The 19,797-nt window shown below is 42.8% G+C and overlaps 1 long non-coding RNA gene across 5 annotated transcripts in view; it reads right to left on the reverse strand.

The window, feature by feature from the left end:
• The window catches only part of LOC106019054 (uncharacterized), a 177,971-nt gene that overhangs the window by 13,527 nt on the left and 144,647 nt on the right, over window positions 1-19,797 (reverse strand). For 4 of the 5 annotated variants that reach the window (XR_011808086.1, XR_005264810.2, XR_011808085.1 and 1 more), the window contains exons 7-10: window positions 8,853-9,863; window positions 7,721-7,785; window positions 6,515-6,658; window positions 6,178-6,412 (exon numbers count right to left, since the gene is read on the reverse strand). This is a non-coding gene — a long non-coding RNA (uncharacterized lncRNA). Of the gene's footprint in view, window positions 1-4,513; window positions 5,239-6,177; window positions 6,413-6,514; window positions 6,659-7,720; window positions 7,786-8,852; window positions 9,864-19,797 lie in introns of those variants that run through there. The other variant, XR_011808087.1, reaches the window with a different exon arrangement.

The following is a 19,797-nucleotide window of genomic DNA, read 5'->3' on the forward strand; positions in this document are numbered from 1 at the left end:
AGAAAGTTTGAACCTAGCCCCCCTTGTGAATGCTGCATTTGGTTGTACCTCCCAAGCGCAACACCCTTGCCCAGCTCATCAAGCCCCTTCTTTCTACCTATGTATTATTTCTTCTTCCTGAAAGGCATCGTTACCTTTCTGAGCAACCTTCCCCGGCAGTGGTTTGTCATCTCCAGGTGCTCCCAGCCTGCAGGGGTGTTGCACTGCTGCAACACCAGGAGGGATGTGGAAGGCCAGAAGAAGAGTTCACTCAAGAAACCCTCACTGCAGAGGCTGGAAATATTTTTGGAGATGTAGATGGAACATGAGAGGGGCAGATGGACGTATTTCTGCAGCCAGGGAAATAGTTTGGAGCAGAGGGAGCTGGTGCAAATGGCGATTCATTGCTGGGGTATCATACTTTTACAGTAAGACCCCTAATTCACTACTACTTGCCCAGATCGCTGAGGCAGACCCGAGAGCCACTCCTCTCAGGGAGCAGCACCAGCCTACAAGGTTTTAGCCCCTACTTGTCCCCATCCTCAGGAAAATACTGAGGGCAGCTGACACACATTTCCTCATCACATACAACTCCATGGCTCCCAGCTCTGGCCTGGGACCCTTCTCACCACCAAATTACCTTCCCGTCAGCACTGGGAGAGGGGCAGAAGGATGCAAAGAAGCTAAGGCTAGGACAGGATATGGCCAGCAGCATTCAGAAGGATAAGCTGGTAAAAGAAGCTGTGAACAGCCTGGGTTAAAGTTGAAACCGTGTCCTTGAGTACAAAGCAGCTGTGGTTAGGCAAAGTGTGCGTCACAAGCACAGCTGAGAGTTGGGCACCTTCCTTTTCATCACACGCATTATCCTGCTCAGCAGCACCAGGCGTTTACTACAGCTCAGCTTCTCTGCATGGGGGTTGATAAACGGTGAAATTTTGCAGAGCACCAAGGCTCCAAATAACTGAGCTAAAGCCAGGATTTGAAGGGAACTCTCAAACACCACAGAGCTTTCACCTGGTGAGCATGGTGTGCAATGAGAAGGAAGGATACAGCTCTCTGTAGGCTTCTGCTTGCTGCTCATCACCTCCACACTGGGCTACGCTGAAAGATCTGCTTTCCAAAATGCTCCACAGACATGGAGGGATGACCACTAAAGAGGTGTATTCGTTCCCTCTCAAAGTATTCCCCATTTCTGCCATCTGTGAGAGGACAGGGAGTCCAGCTTTGCTGCAGCACTAAAACGCCCTGCAGCTTGCCCAGCTGATGGAAAGGGGGCAGGAATCTGCACAACTAGATTTGATCAGGTGTCCTTGGCACTGGCATTCGCTGCTGGTCCGAGCTCCCCTTTACAACCAGCAGCAAATGAAATGTGAATTTCATCTGCTGTGAATTTACGCAGCCTGGGTGCCGAGTGGTGGAGCAGCAACTGGAATGGGAGCAGCTGCCCCTCAAATCAATAATGTGCAGAAATGCCATGGCATTTACTGTCATTTCGTTGTATCTTTTCTCCATAAGGAGGAAGGATATTGTGCAGCAGGGGTTATATTTGTGGTATGCAGCTAAAGGCTCCTGCAAGGAGCTGACTACTGGCTACAAGATGCTTTTACAGTCAAACCCCATGAAATAAGAGGCTCGCCTTCCAGTTCAAAGTCACCACTGGATGTAAGGACTTCAATTTCTTCTAAGTCACTGTGGGATTTTGCAGCCTAAGAGCAGAAAAATCAAGTCTTTTTTAGCTTTCTTTTCATCAGTAATAAATATCCTTTTGAATTCACATCAAGTCCCATGAAGCAGCCAGCAGACACAGTGCCTGTTGCTGCTGCAGAACTTTTGTTTCTCCCTTCTCCTCATCTCCTGGTCTGATATTCCGCACCCTTTGACTTTCCTTCCAAATTTCTGGAGGGGTCAGTGAAGGCAAACGTGCTTCTCCAAGGAGCCTTCCCCTGTGCTGCCTCAGCCAACCTGCCTCTGGAAACACTGAACTGAAAAGTTTGATATCTGCATTGCAGAAGATAAACACCTTGGCAAAGCAGGCCAGGCATTACCCAAGGACAAACCTCTGCTTAGAGGGAGGTAGATTCAGACCAGGACCAAGGGGAGGGTAAGCAGAGGAAGACAAAACCACAAAGGTGTTGGAAGTAGGAATAAAGATATTAATTGCAGGATGAATAAGGATAACATGAAAACAGCCTGAACCACAGATACATGCAAATACATCCATACTGTGGGTGGGCACCAGTATCAGGACTGGCTTTCCAGTCTGATAGTTTTCCTGAAGTGGTAAGGAGCCACTTTAACCAAATGGTGCACTTACAGAGGGCAGACCCACAAGTGCTCCGCACAGACCTCTTTGCTTACAACCCTGATGACTTTTTGCTCACCCAGATGGAAGTGTCCTATCTTATTTTCACCTTTTTGCTAAGCAACACACCACTTCCTAACTTGCTCTTTGAGGTACTTTCAAGAGCCTTCTGGTGGGTGTTGCAGGGTTTTTCTGTACCCGGAATGTCCTTCCCCTTCCACCCCACGCCTCCATCACTCTGCAGCAAGTCACAAAGGGACCCACCAGGGGAACTCATTCCGTACATGACACTGACTCATTCCTGATCATTCAGCAGGTGGTTCAAGACAAAAATAATAACGCACATACTGAAAGAGACATTTCTAACTCCCCTAGCTGCACAGAGCACTGGGCTGTAGCAGTGATGATTCGTGGTCCAAGCCTCAAAATTAATAACCACCACCAGAGCTGTTTCAGTCAGCCCAGAGCGTTTGTCATCTCCAAGCCACTTGACACCTGGGGCACTCGTTGTACCAAACGCACAGGCTATGAATAAGAAAAAACAGGCACAGAGAGCTTCCACGTAGCTCACATGCAAGTGAGACAAGGATTGTGACTTGGGAGACACACCTTGTTTAGAGAGAAAATGCAGGTAGAAGATGTTTTCCCCCAGGTTTATGCCGTGATAACAAATGGTTGATAACCACTGCCATGCTGTGAAAAACCTTTAATCTCCACTCAGATAAACGAAGCACTAGCAAATACTTAATTATTCAATGGAGTTTAGTAAAAGCAAGGTTATTAATTGAATTAAGTTTTACTAGATGTGCTTATTCCTCAGAAATAAGCACATCTCAGCTAAGCGAGAAGAGGAAGAGAGAGTAATTATTACACAGCCTGCACAGTCACACACATTCATTTATTGTTTCCACTGTGGTTTGGGTTGGCTCCCTAGCATGCTCTGCGTGAAACAGCATGACAGAAATGACTTACCAGCAAGTGATACCTTCTTGCTCTTTTATGAATGATCTCTCTCTCCTTCCTCTTAACCTCTTCACACAGCAGGGAGCCCAGGTTGCTAAATATGCTGCCTGCTGTGGTTTTGCACCGTCTGCTGTCAGCCTTTTTTAATGACATGTTTTTCCACCCAGCAGCACTACCACCCCCCTGTCATTTTGAGTAGCATGGCACACGTCGAGGCACCAGTTGAGGCACAAAGGACGGAGAGCCCCAGCATTAGACTTGCAGGGAAGGAAAGATCCACTAACCAGCCCTTACGGCCAGCTTTACACTGCTACGGGTTTTCTGGCTGTAATTTAAGGTCCTGCTGCACTCACAGCTGTACCTAGAAGGACAACTTGGGGCTTGGGACTTCTGGGCAGGTAATGGTCTGTGAAGGAGCAGCCAGCTGCTGACAAGCACCCAGGCCCATTGCTTACAGCACACTGCAGGGCAGGCCGCAGTGAAAATGGGCTCCTCGTCAGGCTGTGGGGAGGAGGTGCTGGGGCAATGGCACTGGCATGCACAGGGAAGGTCGTTTGGGGGAAAGGCCATGTAAACTCCATTTTATTTGCTTCAGTGTTTTACAATCCAATGTGTTTCCCATTGACTGAGGGCTGGCCTCCACCCTGCAAGCCATGCCAGGGGACAGCACGCCTGTTTCCAGTGGTGGTCTCCATTACTACCATCACTTATCACACTGCCTGCCAACATCTGGAGTTTGGGTTACATGAGATTTATGGCTGGCAGTTTCCTTGCTGATGAAAGCCCAGTCCAAGCAAAAGGATTTCAACAAAAGGAGGAGGGTATTTTATCTAAACCCAGAGCCTGATGCACACAGACCCTTTCTCCAGGGCTTGCTTCTCAGCTATGTGCCCTATCTCTTCTTGGAGTCCTGTGTGCAGAGCAGCTGGCTTTTCAAGAGGCACAAGATGCTTTCTGTTCAACTCCACTCACAGACTTCGTGTGACCTTGACCAACCCTGCAGCTACTGTCCTGAGGGACGTAACCAAAAGGGCATTGCCCAAGCTTACTGCTCTCACTGAAGCTGCATCATTACAGGTGCCTCTGAAGTCATTTGAATTCAACACCACGAGCCCCACGTTCCCTATCTAAATAAGCTTTCCTGCCAAGCTCCTTTTAAGAAGCCAGGGCTACCAGACTTTAATTGCCTTCTTGTTTATGCTTATTCCAGACCGTGCAATGTAACAGATTTTGATGTACTCTGAGTTGTTCTTTATTATCTCTTTTCTGATTAAATGCAGAGGGGAAGAAAAAAAAAAAGAAAAAAAGAAAAAAAAAAGTTAGAATGCAAGTAGCCCCATTCTGAGAGCAAAACATATCTGTGCTTTGACTATATTTCATTCCAGTTTTGTGAAAGGCAAAATCTTGCAAAATAACTTTTCAGCACTACAGAGTCAGAAGCAATATGTGCCAAGACAAATTTCCTTCTTATCAGGCTCTTTCCAAAGCAACAGTTCTACTTTTCAAAAAGCCATGAGAAAAATTTGTAGAATTTTCCAGCAATTAAAGTGACAATTGGAAATAAAGCTGTTCAAAAATCTGATTTTTCCATTCTCAAGACAAAGATATTCCCCCTCCTAGCCAAACCAACAAGCTAATAATTTTCTCAGATAAGCCTATTAAAACAGAAATCGATCCCCAGCTAAATGAAGGGTTTACAAAGCCTCAAACTGAGGTTTTATTGGAGACAAATTGATCCTTCTAAAATGTAGTAAACATTCAGTTTCAAGGAAAATAAAAGTAAGTACTTTGGAAGTGTTAAAATGCTTTCAGTTTTCCCATTTCTCTTTTAGAAAGAGAAGCATGAACCATATGATGAATTGATCCAAATACTTGAGCTCCAAATCTTCCTCCTCCTGTTCTCCAGAGACATGGACTGTAGGATGCAAAACAGTCTCAAAAATCTGTGTTGTTCTAGTTGGAAATCTGACCATGATGTCACAAGCTTGTGATTCCTACGATCAGATAATCAGAAGAATCAACTGAGCTCCCTAAAGCTTAATTTAGTGTCAGTACACATGGTATTATCCTGCAGAAACAAAGGGCACTCAGATTTAAAAAAACTCAGCAGCATATTCTCCTGTCAAAGACATCACATTCAGTGGTGCATAAACATCCTGTGAGCGTGGATCAGATTTTAGAGTAAGATTGGCTATCCCGCTCCAACGGCAGAGGGAATTTGGCACCTTATTATGAAATAACAGACTGTAATAATCCAGCTGTGATATCAGTTTATGGCATTTACCTCAAGCCTACAAAAAAATCTCAGAATTCACTGACAAACACACCAGTTTTGATCTCTAAAGAGAGATTAGGCTAAAATTCATCCTCAGGCTAGGCAGGTACTCGTGATTTGAGTATGAGATAAAACATCCACAATTTCCATGGCACCTCATCCTAGAGGCTGATTTCCCTCTTATCTCTTTGTGACCAACACCCACTTTAAGTCTGTTGAATTTGGCTTCCAGCTACATGCTCTGCATTTTCCTCACCCCTTCCTCCCCAGATACCACCCGTCTCCATTCCCAGACTTCCCCTCCATCTCTGATCTTCTCACGAGGGCTGAGCTTTTGAATTTTGGCATGAAAAGCCATTCTCTCTAAACCAGACCCCAGGTTTGTGGTTCTTGTCCGAAATTTTAACTTTTTTGGTTTTGTTGCTGCTAAACCACATACAGACCCACTAACGCTCCTTCATATGAACCACACACTCATCTCAGCTCTCAAGGCCTCCCCTTTTCATACACAGGAATGACACCAGCAGCTTCCCCCTCCATGTAGAAGGGTTCAGTCCCAGAAACTCATTCACAGACAACCCCCAGAAGATGCCAGGAGGGATGGAGGGTTGCAAGCACCATTTCATTTATTTCAAAATATCTAACCCGAATATCTTACCTGAAGTAGTTTTCTCCTCCTTCCCCAAGAGCATTAACAATTCCTCTGTCTTTAAGGTTTCCTCTTCAACAGGGACTAATGGGATACAAGACTTGACAAAAGCTTTAAGGCACTCTGATGTATATTCCAGTTAATTCAAAGCCAGTTTCACTCCTCCTTGTCATACACAGTTCACAGGCGATGACTTGGCAGTTCCAGATCCTCAGTAGAAAGCACAATGTACTTCTGCTGGGGCCTAGGCAGCAAATGAGGTCCCAGAGTTAGAAAAGGCCCTCATATACCACCTCCCACTAGCACTCAATAGCACAATTGATACAATTTTTATCTTTATTATTACCTTATTTTCAACTCCTGCACATTTTCATGATTTGGTTTTGAACACATTTCATGTTTTACATAGTCAGTCTTGAACCCATTAATATTTACAACCAAGCCAGATGCTGTCAGAAATGCTAACTCCTTGCAGCTTCCATAGAAAAAACTGTATCAAAGAGAGGGAAGGGGAGAAGTAATATGTAGCTTTCATCAAACAAAAGGCAGTGCAAGATCAACACTCATCAGAACCCAGGAAATCCACCAGTGATGGAAACAAGATCCCAGTTTGATGCCCAGCTGGACATCAGCAAACAAAGCCACAAGACCTAAACACCAGGTTTAGTCCTCTCCACCTGCAGGAGTGAATTAAACTTACAGTATATATATTTTTATTATATTTTTGTTATTATTATATATATTGTTATTGTTGTATATTATGATTGTTATTATTATTATTAATATTACGTTTAAATCAAGGCTGGATTGTGTAGTAACTACAAACTTGGGACCCTCAGAGAAAGTCTACTAAGGGCTTCAGTTCCAGTTTCTTCAACTCTCATCTCATCAGTTTCTTCAGCTCTCACAGGCGGGATCAAAAGCCTCTGGTTAGTAAGGAGAGCTTTTATAATTATTATTTGTTTCTCTCTATAACAAAACAAACCAAGCAATAGCCAATCTCAGGAAAACCTGGCAGATTTGTCAGCTCTAATCCTGAACATACTGGGTTGTCTCCACCCAAGGTGACTTTGGTTTGCTAATAGAACAAGACAGAAGCATTATTGAGCAAGCAAAGCAGAACAAAATCTGTTTGGCAGACATAAACAGTTCATTCACAGTGTGCTCAAATGTGTTAGTTTGGCACACCTGAAAAAAAAGGAAAGGTACAGAGTTGGCTGAACATGCCCGAGTAGTTTACACTAAACATCCAAAATACAAGCTCAACAGGTAAAGCCTTTACGGATGTGGTTTTCTCCCCCAGCACTATGAGACATTGTGCTGTTACATGAGCCATGTGTCCAGTTGCACATAACAGTATCAGGTCTTAAACCTTTAGAAATTATAATGTGAGTAGAAGATGTTTTAGAGTAGAGCCCACACCAGTAGGACCATATTGCCAGGCCTGTTTTCCCTCACTAGACACTAATGGACTTCAGGAAAGAAACATTCCCCATACCCCCGTGCAACAGCCCTCTGGGCCACACAACTTACCTCCCCCCAAAACACTCACCTTCCTCCCACAGCCCATGGGGCCACGACAGCATCCTGTTACTTCCAGGTTCCTAACACACTGACCTAGAAATTAAAATAAAATAAAATAAAATAAAATAAAATAAAATAAAATAAAATAAATAAATAAAATAAAATAAAATAAAATAAAATAAAATAAAATAAAATAAAATAAAATAAAATAAAATAAAATAAAATAAAATAGGAAAGTAAAAGAAGTTCTATCACTGCTACTAGTGCAGGAAGCCCAAGTCAATGGTATATTTTTAATTAGACTGCAAAAGCACTGTTCTTGTCCAGCAACACTGGCCAGCACCCCACCTTGCACTGGCATGGCCAGCAATGCAGCTGCTGAATTTTGCTCAGCACAGGCTGTGGGGCAGTGAGTCCTGCAGACTGGCACAATGTTTACTCTGCTTTGCAAAGCTGCTTTCCTGCCACTTAACACGAAAAGGCAAGCACTCAGGCAATCCATCTGAGCCACCGTGGTGCAAGAGGCAGGAACACAGGGGGAGGCAGCAGGTGTCTCTCAAGAGTCCGTAAAATCCCTCGCTGGGGACCCCTAATCCTGTCAGAGTCAATTTGTAGTCAATTTTCCACAGTGTTTAAGTACCAAGAGAGAATTGGTTTATCACGGGAAACACTTCCTCTCCAAAGCTGTTTAATTATTTCTGTATCTGTTGGGTAGGCATAAAATGTGTGCAGGAGTGATTTACAGAGAGGGAAGCCAGAGAAAAGAAGAAAGATGCAGAGACCGGGCCAGATCGTCTCCTTCATAACGTGTGACCGTTTCTTACAGGTCCTGGGGAATGGTCTGTGCCATCGGGTTTCTCCCGCTATAGAGGGCTGTAGGTTGTAAAGCTGCACTTAGCTGTAACATCAGTATTAATTTCTCTCCCCATTCCTCCATCAAGGAGCGGCACACATGCAAAGAGGAAGTTGAGCCTGACTGCAACATCTCAGACCACGGGAATTAACTTTGCTGCTCTCTCTCCACTGCTGACTTGTTGTGCAAATTTGGCCATTTTACTTGTGGCTTGATTTCCAGAACCAACTGTCCCCAAAAACCAGGTCACTAGCATCTACCAGCAAGTTTTGTGATCTTTAATATGACTGCAAGATCCTTTACATACCATCTCTCATGGCAGTCACGACACTTCAAGTACCGTTGGTAAGACTTTTGTGGTCCCACCAGAAATAGGAACGTACGGATCTCACGGCTGTCATTACAACTGCATGTCCCTTCTCATGTTAACGTTTGGTATGCAATACTGTTCATCTCAATAGGATTTGATGAAATTCTTCCAGCTTCAGGCTGAATTTCTTCTCAAAACCAGAAACAGAGAAAAAGAATCACACCAGAAGAACCAGATGAGTTTCCTAACCACCGGGTTGGTGGCTATGCTGGGTGGTCTCTTGCACTCTTTCATGAAAAGTACTTAAAAGTTCAAGTGTTACAACCAGATGTCATAACTTTGGAGAGTTGAGAAAAGAGTACCTCATTTCCCAACATGCTGTGACTGGTCTTCAAGTTCACCATGAGTCTATGAGAACTTCTGAGGCTCAGCATTTCCAAAATCACATTTCAGGATTAATACCTAGGGAAAGCCCCAAACTGGACACACACTTGAAAATTTGGGGTAAATAGGCATCCTCTCCATTGCACAGGAGACATCTGGCACAACTTATTTTCTTATAATTCAGCATTACTCCTCATTTTCTTATACAGCACAAACGAATCAAATACGAACAAATGACTTGAAAGCTAGTATAATTTCTTTAAAGAGGCAGTTATAAGATTGTCCAGAGAAGAATGAATATTCTACGTGCTAGTATGGTACAATTTGCCCTCTGGTAAATAATTTAGTTATTGAAAATGACAAAGAGTCCTGGGTGGTCTAGCTGCCCCATGGCCTCATGTGGTCAACAGACTCCGTCTTCAGTAAAAACGGCACTAGCTACGACATCCTAGAGGAATTCAAATTTGCACAGAGTGTTTCATAAATGCCCAAACAGTGTTAGAAATGAGCACGAGGCTTGTCTTCACTCTCCAACTTCTCCATTAACATCCACAGTACATTGTTAATCTGGCATTTTATCCTGGCTGGAGGCTGAGGGATATCTGGAATATTATTGACTCCTCCCTGTTCAAAATAAAAATCAGAGGGTCTTGGTTACCACCCTGAAACTCACAATGGAATTTCTTTAATGAGTGTGAGTACATAATTTTCTCACTGAAAATTTAATGTACAGCAAACAGGCCACTCTGCATTGAAGAGAAAAAAGGAAACAAAACAAAATCCAAACCACTCAGTGGGAGATACCTCAGAAAAGTACAAGGAAAAAAAAAAAAAAAAAGGCTATTGCCAGTAATTGATGATTTAGAACATTTTGAATTAAAAGATTAGGGCTGGACATAGATTCACTTCCATCATTATGGAAATCACAAGGAGAATGTGCCTTTTTTAATATCATTATCTTGAATTAGTTAGTGCATCTACTTCAGATTCCTTCAATCACATTTTTCCTCCAATTGAGCTAAAAAACTTTTTTTATTTTTCATATCTCACTTCAGGAACCTTCCTCCTCAGTGGAGCAACATGCCATTCCTTGCTTCTGAAACGAAACAAGCTGTAGTTCTGAAATGTGTCTTTCTCAGTAATGGTGTTATAAATAAGGAGAAATAAACCCTGGGGCAAAAGAAGATATTAGCTGTTCTCATATCTCTACTGGCAGATTAATTGGCTGCACCATGAGCCTGGCTACTTGAATTTGCTATCCGTCACTGCTGTGGCAGGTTACAATTACTTTCGCTTTCCCCCTCTCGCTGTCCCTTTGTCCTAAGCTCTCCCTCCACTTGGGCTCTTGCCATGACCCCTCCTTACCCAAGTCTAATATAACAGCTGAGAGGGACTGACAAAAATCTCTCTTTGCATTGCCCTTTCTCATCTCTGTTACGTATAACATGATAAAATGCCATGTGATGTCCAGATGAACCAGTTTTGAGCCCAAAAGACCTTCCTCTAGGAACTTCATTGAAAATTTCTCCACTAAATGACCCAGACAGTCTGCAAAGGTCAGCCCACTCTTCTCCATTTCTGTTAGGGAATCTCACAAAGATTTATCCTGCTGTAGTGTAGAAATCAGAGCACCCACACCTACCCCCGTGGTATCTCCTCTTCATCCAAGGGCGGATAGATACACCCCTTTTATTTGTCCTTTTCAAGAGAACCATCCCCATTTAGACTCAAGTGGCTTACAGAGTCGAAAAGAAGCTATGGAATGGGTGAGCCACAGGGCTGAGCGGTGCCTGACACCACTTCCAACCAGAGAGGTGCCCGTGCAGCAGGGGAGGTGAGGGGCAGCAGCTGCCTTTGGGGTGGGATGCAGAGGAAGAAGTGACAGGCAGCTCAAGAGGAGATGCTGCCTAGGTCAGTCCAGCAGGATGAGGCTGAGCAGATGTGGGGAAGAAGAGAAAGATGAGCAAAGCAGAGCCATTTTTATTTACAGTGCCCTTTCCCCTTCTGTCAGAGTGTTACCAGGATACTGACTGGTCAAAGGCATGAAAAAAAAGCAGTAATTTGGATAATCAAGGATATGTGAGGAAAGCTGGTGTGACCTGACAAGTGAAACCCACCAGAGGCATTGCCAGATGAATTTATGATGGCAAATGAAGTAGCAATGGCATGGTGTGCCTAGGGGAGGGGATGGAAGGACAATGCTACTGATGCAGGAGGATGAGATGGGAAAGCTGAACAACAGCAATGCAAAGGGGACACTGCCAGAGGGCAATTCAACCACATAAGAAAGTATGGTCTAACTTCCAAATTTTGTGTCCCCTCCATATGTGGGTTTCATCCACCTGTACTCCTAACTAGAACGGCGCTTGTACTGTTTGAACTTGGAGGTAGCAAGAAGGAGGATTTTAGAGCCGGAGCTGTGCAGCAGCCAAGTTCAGGGTGCTGTTTGCCTGCTGGACCCTGATAACAACAAGCTAAGCCTCTGAAGCACAGCTGCAGTCATCAGCTTGGCTGACATTGTGCTCAAGGTCCATGTGTGCAGCAGGGCTTGTAGCACTGAGCTACTTGGTTGGTTTTGTTATCACTGGGAATTTCAGGGCAGGGAAGGTTTTCTGAGAAAAAAAAAATAAGAAAATAAAACAAAACAAAACAAAACAAAACAAAACAAAACAAAACAAAACAAAATAAAATAAAATAAAATAAAAAATTTACATGGCTTTGCTCCCTTGAGATGAAAACAGGAATCTCTGGGAGGAAACAGAGAAGGAGGCTCCAGTTTTGGTTCTCAAGGGGATGCAGGCTTCGGAGCTCCAAGGTGAGAACCAGGTTCCCACAACCTCCCTGCAGCCTGAATGCATGCGAAACTGGTTTTGAAGTGGAAGGCTGCAGAGAAAGGGGAAAGAGGCCAGATTAGTATCACTCCACTGAGCCCAGCAGAGAAGAGCAGAAGAGGATACTGCTGTACTCTGTGACCTGTATTTTCAATGTCCTTTTATTTATTAACAGCCTTCCAAAAATAAACTCTCAACTGGCTTTGCTGCAGAACAGCAACATGGTCCCTCAGAAAACGGCCTGTTTTTGATGGGCCAGTGCAGTGTCCGTGATACAAACACGCTCCCACCTCCCCCGGGACAGGACATCAGCAGGTCAGTAAGCACCTTGCTGTGGCCCACACCTGAAATCCCCACAGGAGATATCTGGGGAAACTTTTCAAGAAGAAGAATCAGTATGATGCCGTGGGTGCTGACTTTAACCCACAGAAGAGAGTCCTTTTGTGGATCAAGTACAGCCTTTACAAGAATGATGTTCCTTGCATAAACACTTGCTGTTTCTATCAAGATAGACTCACTCAGTGCTTGTCTCTAAGACCCATCAGTCAAGACCTCAGTAATTACTTTCCGCAGCACAGGAAGAAGGTGTGTTGTGGCTCTGAAAGTGGATCAAGGTCACAACCATCAGTCTGTGCTCTTCTGGGTTTGCTCTCAACCCAGAGTGAAAACAAACAGATCACAAAGGGGTTCACAGAGCTGCAGGGCTTCAGACTCAGCCTTACACACAGGCTGACATCCTGGCCGAGCAGACAACAGGAGTGCTACCAACCAAACTGTATAAAGATTCAGGCACTGCATTTGCTGTAAAAAGGTACCATTTACTCAGTTCTCCTTGTTAGTACATATAAGCAGTGGCCTGTTGTCTTTAACTAAGAGCTGCTTCCTTCAGAGTAATGGGATCAACATCTGGTCTATCTCATGGCAGAAGGCAGGAGCCTGACCCCTAACCATGGCAGCAAGTCACTCTAGGCTGTGGCCTTTGCAGGGACAGAAAAGAAATCCGACGAGGGCCAGTAGAAATTAACTTTGCAGAAATAAGTAATTGTCTAAAGAAATGAAGGGAGGCAGGAAAAAAAAATAGCTAGAAAAGTTTGCTGTTTCTCTTTAACCTCTTTCTTTCTTGCAGGTGGCACAACCACTTTGCACCTATGGGAAATGGGAAAGAAATATTGCCTTTTCCAGCAGCTCTGTAGATGTCTACATCAGATGACTCATGGATCTTTTGGCAAGGAATCAAGCTGGGAATGTGTTACTCACTTTTGCTCCTATCCCCAGCTCTCACCCACGTGCTCAAAGACCTCAGCCCCTCCTGGCATGCCGTATGCCATCGGGTGAGTGGTTCCCTTAGGTTGAAACACAAACTATATTTTTAGTCCACTGTGAATGACCTGCAGCCATTTAGTACTTCCCGTGGAGCTCAGGCCCATGCAGGCACAGAACAGAGCCACCAGAAGACTGCTGCAGTTGTGCTGGGCAGGCAATACACAGTTGTTTGTCTCTTTGAGTCCCAGAGAGTGAACAGTGCCCAAGCACACCTACCAGGTCATTACAACAGCCTAATTTCCTCGGATGTTTCTCTTCTGTGAGGTCACACTGCTATTCGCCTCTGGTGTTGTCTGACTCTGGAACTGAGGAAGGAAGTTACAACGCAAAACCCAAACTGGGGGATTTTTTGAAGAACTTGAAGTAGCACATAATAAAAATGCTAATAATATGTCGCAATCCAGTTCTTCAGTCAGATGGTTTCGCACCAAGAGGAAACCAGTGCAGATGCCCTGCAACCTGGTTAGTGTAATATCTGGGCATGAGAGGACATCCAGAAACAAACTGTTCTTCTCTGACTTCCTCAGAGACCAATTAATGCTGAGAGCTCTTTTCTTTGGGGCTGAGATGATTTCAATAATTTAAGCAGCGTATTACATTTTCATGTTTCCAGTCTTCCCTTTACTAGTCCTTGGTGATGTGAAGTGGAGGGATCAGTGAGAAGAGCAAACACAGGCCACCGAACAGACCTGATCCCACCTTTTTAAGCAACTACCTATCCTTGACGTGCTGCTCCCTACTGCAGTAGATGCGATGAGAGACTAGCGACTGGTACGAGTGACCTTCAAAAGGATTAGCCAGAGATGTGTGACTGCCAGTGAATAACTCTATTCATTTATTATCCTTGATGAACAGTAAATCATTCTCTTACGATACTTTCCCATTCATTCGTTGCTTGAGAATGATTAGTAGCAAATAGATCTTAAAAGCTTTTCCAGTGGAGCTGAGCAAAATGTACACAGCGAGAGCCAAAAGCTTTGTCCTATTCACTTGTGGTCAGCTCACATCAATAGAGTTGGCCAAACACTGGAAAAAAATGGAGTGTGAACACACACACAGATGTCCTTTTATCCTCACTGTTATATCTTCTGGTCTCCTGACCATGCTTATGCTACTACTGGAGACAACATTTGCCCAAATAGATTTTTGTTCTGGTGGAGCAATGGCTACTCCCTGAAAAACAGAGCTCCTGTGTAAACTAAGATATTTAGTGGTAAAATAAATAAGTTTCTATGTATAGAAATATAGAGAGATACAGAATATAGATAAAATAGAAAATTTTCCTTAACCAGATGGATAGCCAGTGGATGCCAGTGCTTACTTATACACCTATCTGTGGGTAAACACCAACAGAGCTGCCAATCCCACACACCCACAGGTGTAAATACCATACTAGAGTTAGGAAGAAAGATACCACGACCTTGAACTGAGGTGTGAATCAGTGTCCCATGTCCTGTCCCCAGCCCCCAGCCAAGATACAACGAGATATTCCTGTGTCACGGTCACCAATGTGGTATGAAGGCACCACACTACCAGAGCATGGCTAAACTGGGTGCAGCTTGGCTAAGGGAATCAAGCATCGGTGTGCTCCTAGGTCTGCTGCATGGCGTGCTTCCTTTGCATGTGCACAATCAGTGCTCAAGTCCTTGCTATCTGATCTAGAGCAGAAGTTTGTCTTCACAGAGTAAGAGAACCTATGACTTGGCTGCAGGAAAGGTGACTCTCATGTTGAGGAAACATGTGGCCTAGCAGCTATTCCACCAGATGCAACGCAGGAGATCTTACCTTACCCCTTTCCAATGACCTTGAGCAATCCCTTCTCTCTACCCTTTCCCACTCACCTTTTCCATTACTCCTATTTTATTTTTTAGGTAATGACTGCTTACAGGCTCATGCCAAAAGGACTCCTCTCTCTGCAGGCATGACTAAATTTTAAATAACAGCAAATGAATTTCTCTTTTCTGCTACACTTCAAAGTCTGCAGAGGCCATGTGTATATGGACACAAGTAGAAAATCAGCGAGGCTATTTGCTTCGGATAATAATGCTGTATTTCACAGCTCTTTTCTACAGAGGCAAAATTGTTGGCGTTTTGCTGATCATATGACTCTTCAGTAGCGAGGCTTCAATATATCATTTGGATGCAACAAAATAATTAACTGTTTCTGAGCACAAAGAGAAAGTCACAAGATTGCAGAGTAATGCAGCTACATGGAAGAAGAAGAGAGGCTCTCTCTAATCTGACGATTAAACTAGGGCACTGACTGCGGCACTGAATCCCTTTCTGTCTATTCACAGCTGCTCTTGGCCAATAAGAACTGGTATGAAGGAAGCATGGGCTCCAGATTAGCTCATGTTCATATGCAGCTAATAATTACCCTTGGTTTTGACTGTTGCAGGGGACTCCACAGCTTCCTTCCCAATCCGCACTCATATTTTCCAACCCTCAAAAATGTCATGATCCCAGAGAAACAGTGCAAAAGAGTAGGTAGACCTCTCATGTCTTTCATGGGTCAGAGGGATTGCTCTGAGTAACAGCAATTTTCCCAATTTACATTTTTTCTCCATGTAACTTTACCATCCTTCTCTCTTTCCTCCTGAAATTCATGCTGCACAGTTCTTTTCCCAACAGCCATTAAGCTTATAAATCATTCGCAACAAGTAGCTACAAGGAATGACTGATGTTTCTTCTTTAAACAAGGGCTTACAATGCTATGACTTCAAATGCAGAGTGGATTCAGGGTTCAGAAGGCTCCACCAGTACCACCAGTGGGGTCCCAAATCACACTTTGCCTTTCCTGCATGGCAGCCCTGAAGGCTGCTGAGCCTCCAAGAAGATTCCTCTCACAAAGACAACCAAGGATAACCATAACTTTTCCTGCTGGGCCCTCCCACACAGCACTAACTAGTAATCCCTGCTGAAAACAAGCAGACTTCACATGTGAGTAATAACACATTAGTTTGAGAGAAAAAGGAATATTTAGTCATTCAAGTCAGAAGCAGGCGTAGCTTTCTAATTAAGGAGGCAGTTTGTTTTCTTCATACAGTTTCCTGAGCAGACAGATATCTCAGAGACTAACAACTGGTCTTTTCTATGGCTCAACTATGGAAAAGCACAACAAAAATGCATACCAGTCTGGATATTAAAACAAACAAACAAAAAAAAAAAAGCCAGCTTTATGTGCAAAATAACCACAAATGGTTCGTGATTGATTGATTACACATCATCATATGATAAGCCCAAAGCAAGTAAAGCACACTGATGAATAGACTCACATGAAATGACCTCTATGAAATAACCTACAAGAAATATTTTGTTCCAGATAAGCTTTCTAGACTCTATTAAAAATAAATAAATAAATAAATAAATCATAGTAATATTTAATACCTGGACTGCTAAATGATAAATAATAAACTCACAGAAACTTATTAACTGTTGCAATAAAAAGAAAAAAAAGTAAAATAACAATAATAATTAAAAAAAAAAAAAAAAAGATTGTTGATCTAAATGAGCCTAATTGTCTGGAGCACAAAAGACTCTTTTGACCCAAAATAACCCAAGGCTGTTAATTCATTGCAAGATCAAAACTTGTACAAGATTATCCCACTCTGGCTATACCAGAAGCTCCGTCCTGGTGTAGGGAGAGTGGTGCCAGCAATTGGTGAGGTTGTGGCTCTAGCTCCATCCTTTTCTCAGCCGGTTTCCATCTCACTCAGGAGGACCCGAACACAGCTACAGCCACTTCCAAATGGCTAAAGTGAACAGCTCAGTTGGAAAACTGATCCAGTTCAAAACCTGGCAAGGATTTACCACAAACTCGTAGCCCCAAGCCATGTCTGGTTTGCACCAAGAAGTAGGTATACTTCAGCTGGAAACCCAAGAACCAGCTGTCTATCATCCTGACTAGGACACTGCATGCTCGTTCTTTGCCTCTGTTTTACAATCACTTCAATGGATCATCTACCCCTTTAAAAAAAAATAATAAAAAGAAAAGAATATCCTTGGTATCAGCCAAATACTTTCCAATTCAGAGACATACAACCACACAGTTTTGAAAGCAGACAACCTTAAGCCAGATACAATCAAGCCTGAAAAGAAACACTAGTGGTTTTTTTTTAAGTACTGACAGACTCCAGGAATGCTAATACTGAAGCATGAGTGCTCATGGACATATTACACAAGTGAACAAGTATAATCAAAGTATTTTTTTCTCCTGCAACATCTCACATCCTGATATATCAAAGAACTTTACAAGCCAGTGATCTTTCCAGTGCACCTATTGGGTCTGCAAAAACTACACCCTTCTGAGAGATAGAAAAGCTGAGAAATAAAAAGACTATGCTTCTACCTAGCAGAAATCATTTCTTTCAGCTGCTATGAATGAATATGATATTTTGAGTCTTGAAATGGCAAGTGTGAAGAAACATTCACCAGGACTCTCATTTTCCACAGATAAGGCAAAACTGCTTTGAACAGCTGAGCTTTATAACACCTTGTAGAAATGATGGCACTTCCATAAAACACATTTGCAGGATTAGGCATTTCAAGCAGAGGTACCTTTTTTTCTTTCCTTGGGAAAAAAAAAAAAAAAAAAAAAAAAAGAAAAAAAAGCAGCTCCCTCTGATGTTTTTTCATTGTTTATGTTGGAGTCAGAGTAACTATTTTCACATTTTCGCAGGTGCTCAAACAGCAAATACCTCCCTTGACTCTTCCACATTTTGAAAATCTCAGTAATAATTATAAATGATAGAATGAAAAAAAAGAGACCAATTTTTCTTCCACTAGCCAGCACAAGTGTCTAAGACACCTATGTGTGACACACAGTCCCAGCTGCAAATGAGCAGTTAGACTTTGAAGGCCTCTAGGCTGTGAAACTCATTTGGTATGTCCACCTTCCTGCCACATCACCAGCTCCCTCCTTCGTACCCAGACAACAAACGTCCACCCGCATCCCTTTAAAAACAGTGAGAAGGGGATCAGTTAACACATGAAAATTTTGATGACTGGTATAAATTCATCCATATCTAGCAGCTGCTTGTAGAAAGCACAGTGGTGTCAAAGAAACGAGTGCTTTCAGGGGATCTCTGTTCATGTCGGATCACCCAGATTGTGCTGAGATGAACATCTACATTTCTGCAGGTCAGTATTAGAGTAAAACTCATTGTTACAGAAAGCCTTATCTACCATAAAAAGGTGGAAGCTCATTGGAGTTTCTTTACATTGTACTTTTGATCAGACCAGTCTGCCAGTGCATTCTCCCCATTCTTGTAATGAAAGAGAACAATACCATTATCTTCCAGTAATCATGATGATTTGGTAACAGTAGGTTGTGGTGGCTCAATGTGATGGAAAGTCCCTCTGGAAATCTTGTGTGACCTCCCATACTTGTTTTGTAAAGAACATTGACACCGTTCACCTCCATTGACACTGATCACTTGATACAGTGACATTTTCCCCAGACAGGGCAGTTAGAAAGAAAGCAAGCATCCAGAAAGGAAGGAAAGAGAAAGTTCATGGGCACACTGTTTTCTATGGAATTTTCTATTAAACCAAACAAGATAATCCTGAGGATCAAAAACAAAGTGTGAAAGTTCATTTCTACTAAAATTTACAATACCTGTTTACCAATCTGAAACAATTTCAGCAACATTTTTAACAGTAGTAGTCAAAATACTTTTGCTGGACTGACTTTATTAAGAGCTTATGAATTAAATTGAGAATGAATGCTTTAGTAGAGGTTTTCTGGCATCAAAGAACGAGCTACAATAAGCTTTCTCGGATGAAGCTGAATTATTAATGTTGATTACATAAGAGTACCATTCACCTTTCAAATGCTGAGGGTAATTAGGGATCGCTCAGCAGAATAGCTGGGGAGAAATCACTCGAACAACTTTCTTATGCAGTTCTTTTGAAAGAAAAAGAAAATTAAAACCCTGCAAGAAAGGCTGCTCTGCAAATATGCATGCTTTCAGCAGATTTCAAAAAGATCAAAAAAAAAAAATTCTTTTCTTGTAAATTACATTTGTAGTTAAACATTCACTTTTGAAATTGGATGTTTTCAGCACCACAGCATTAGAAAGGAAATGGAGATGTTGCTCTGAATGCTTAACGATACACTGAGCTGCTTGTTTTTAATAAAATCTCATTTCACTAAGATCATTCTGCTGAAAAAGATGTGTTGAATAATGCTGGAAAGCCACCGAACCAACACCACAGTATTACATCATTGATATTAAATATTCTCCTTTGTGCATTCATGCCATGTTTCCATGCATTTGATGCATGAGAACTGAAAATAGCAGTGAGCTAAAGCACCTCTGTGTTCCCTTCAGTGTTAATCAAGCTTCCAGGATGTTAAATGCCTCAAGGGTTACATCTCTGACCCAGCCAAAAGACTGCCATCA

The sequence above is a fragment of the Anas platyrhynchos genome, chromosome 3 (genome assembly GCF_047663525.1).
Source record: "Anas platyrhynchos isolate ZD024472 breed Pekin duck chromosome 3, IASCAAS_PekinDuck_T2T, whole genome shotgun sequence".
Lineage (NCBI taxonomy): Eukaryota > Metazoa > Chordata > Aves > Anseriformes > Anatidae > Anas > Anas platyrhynchos.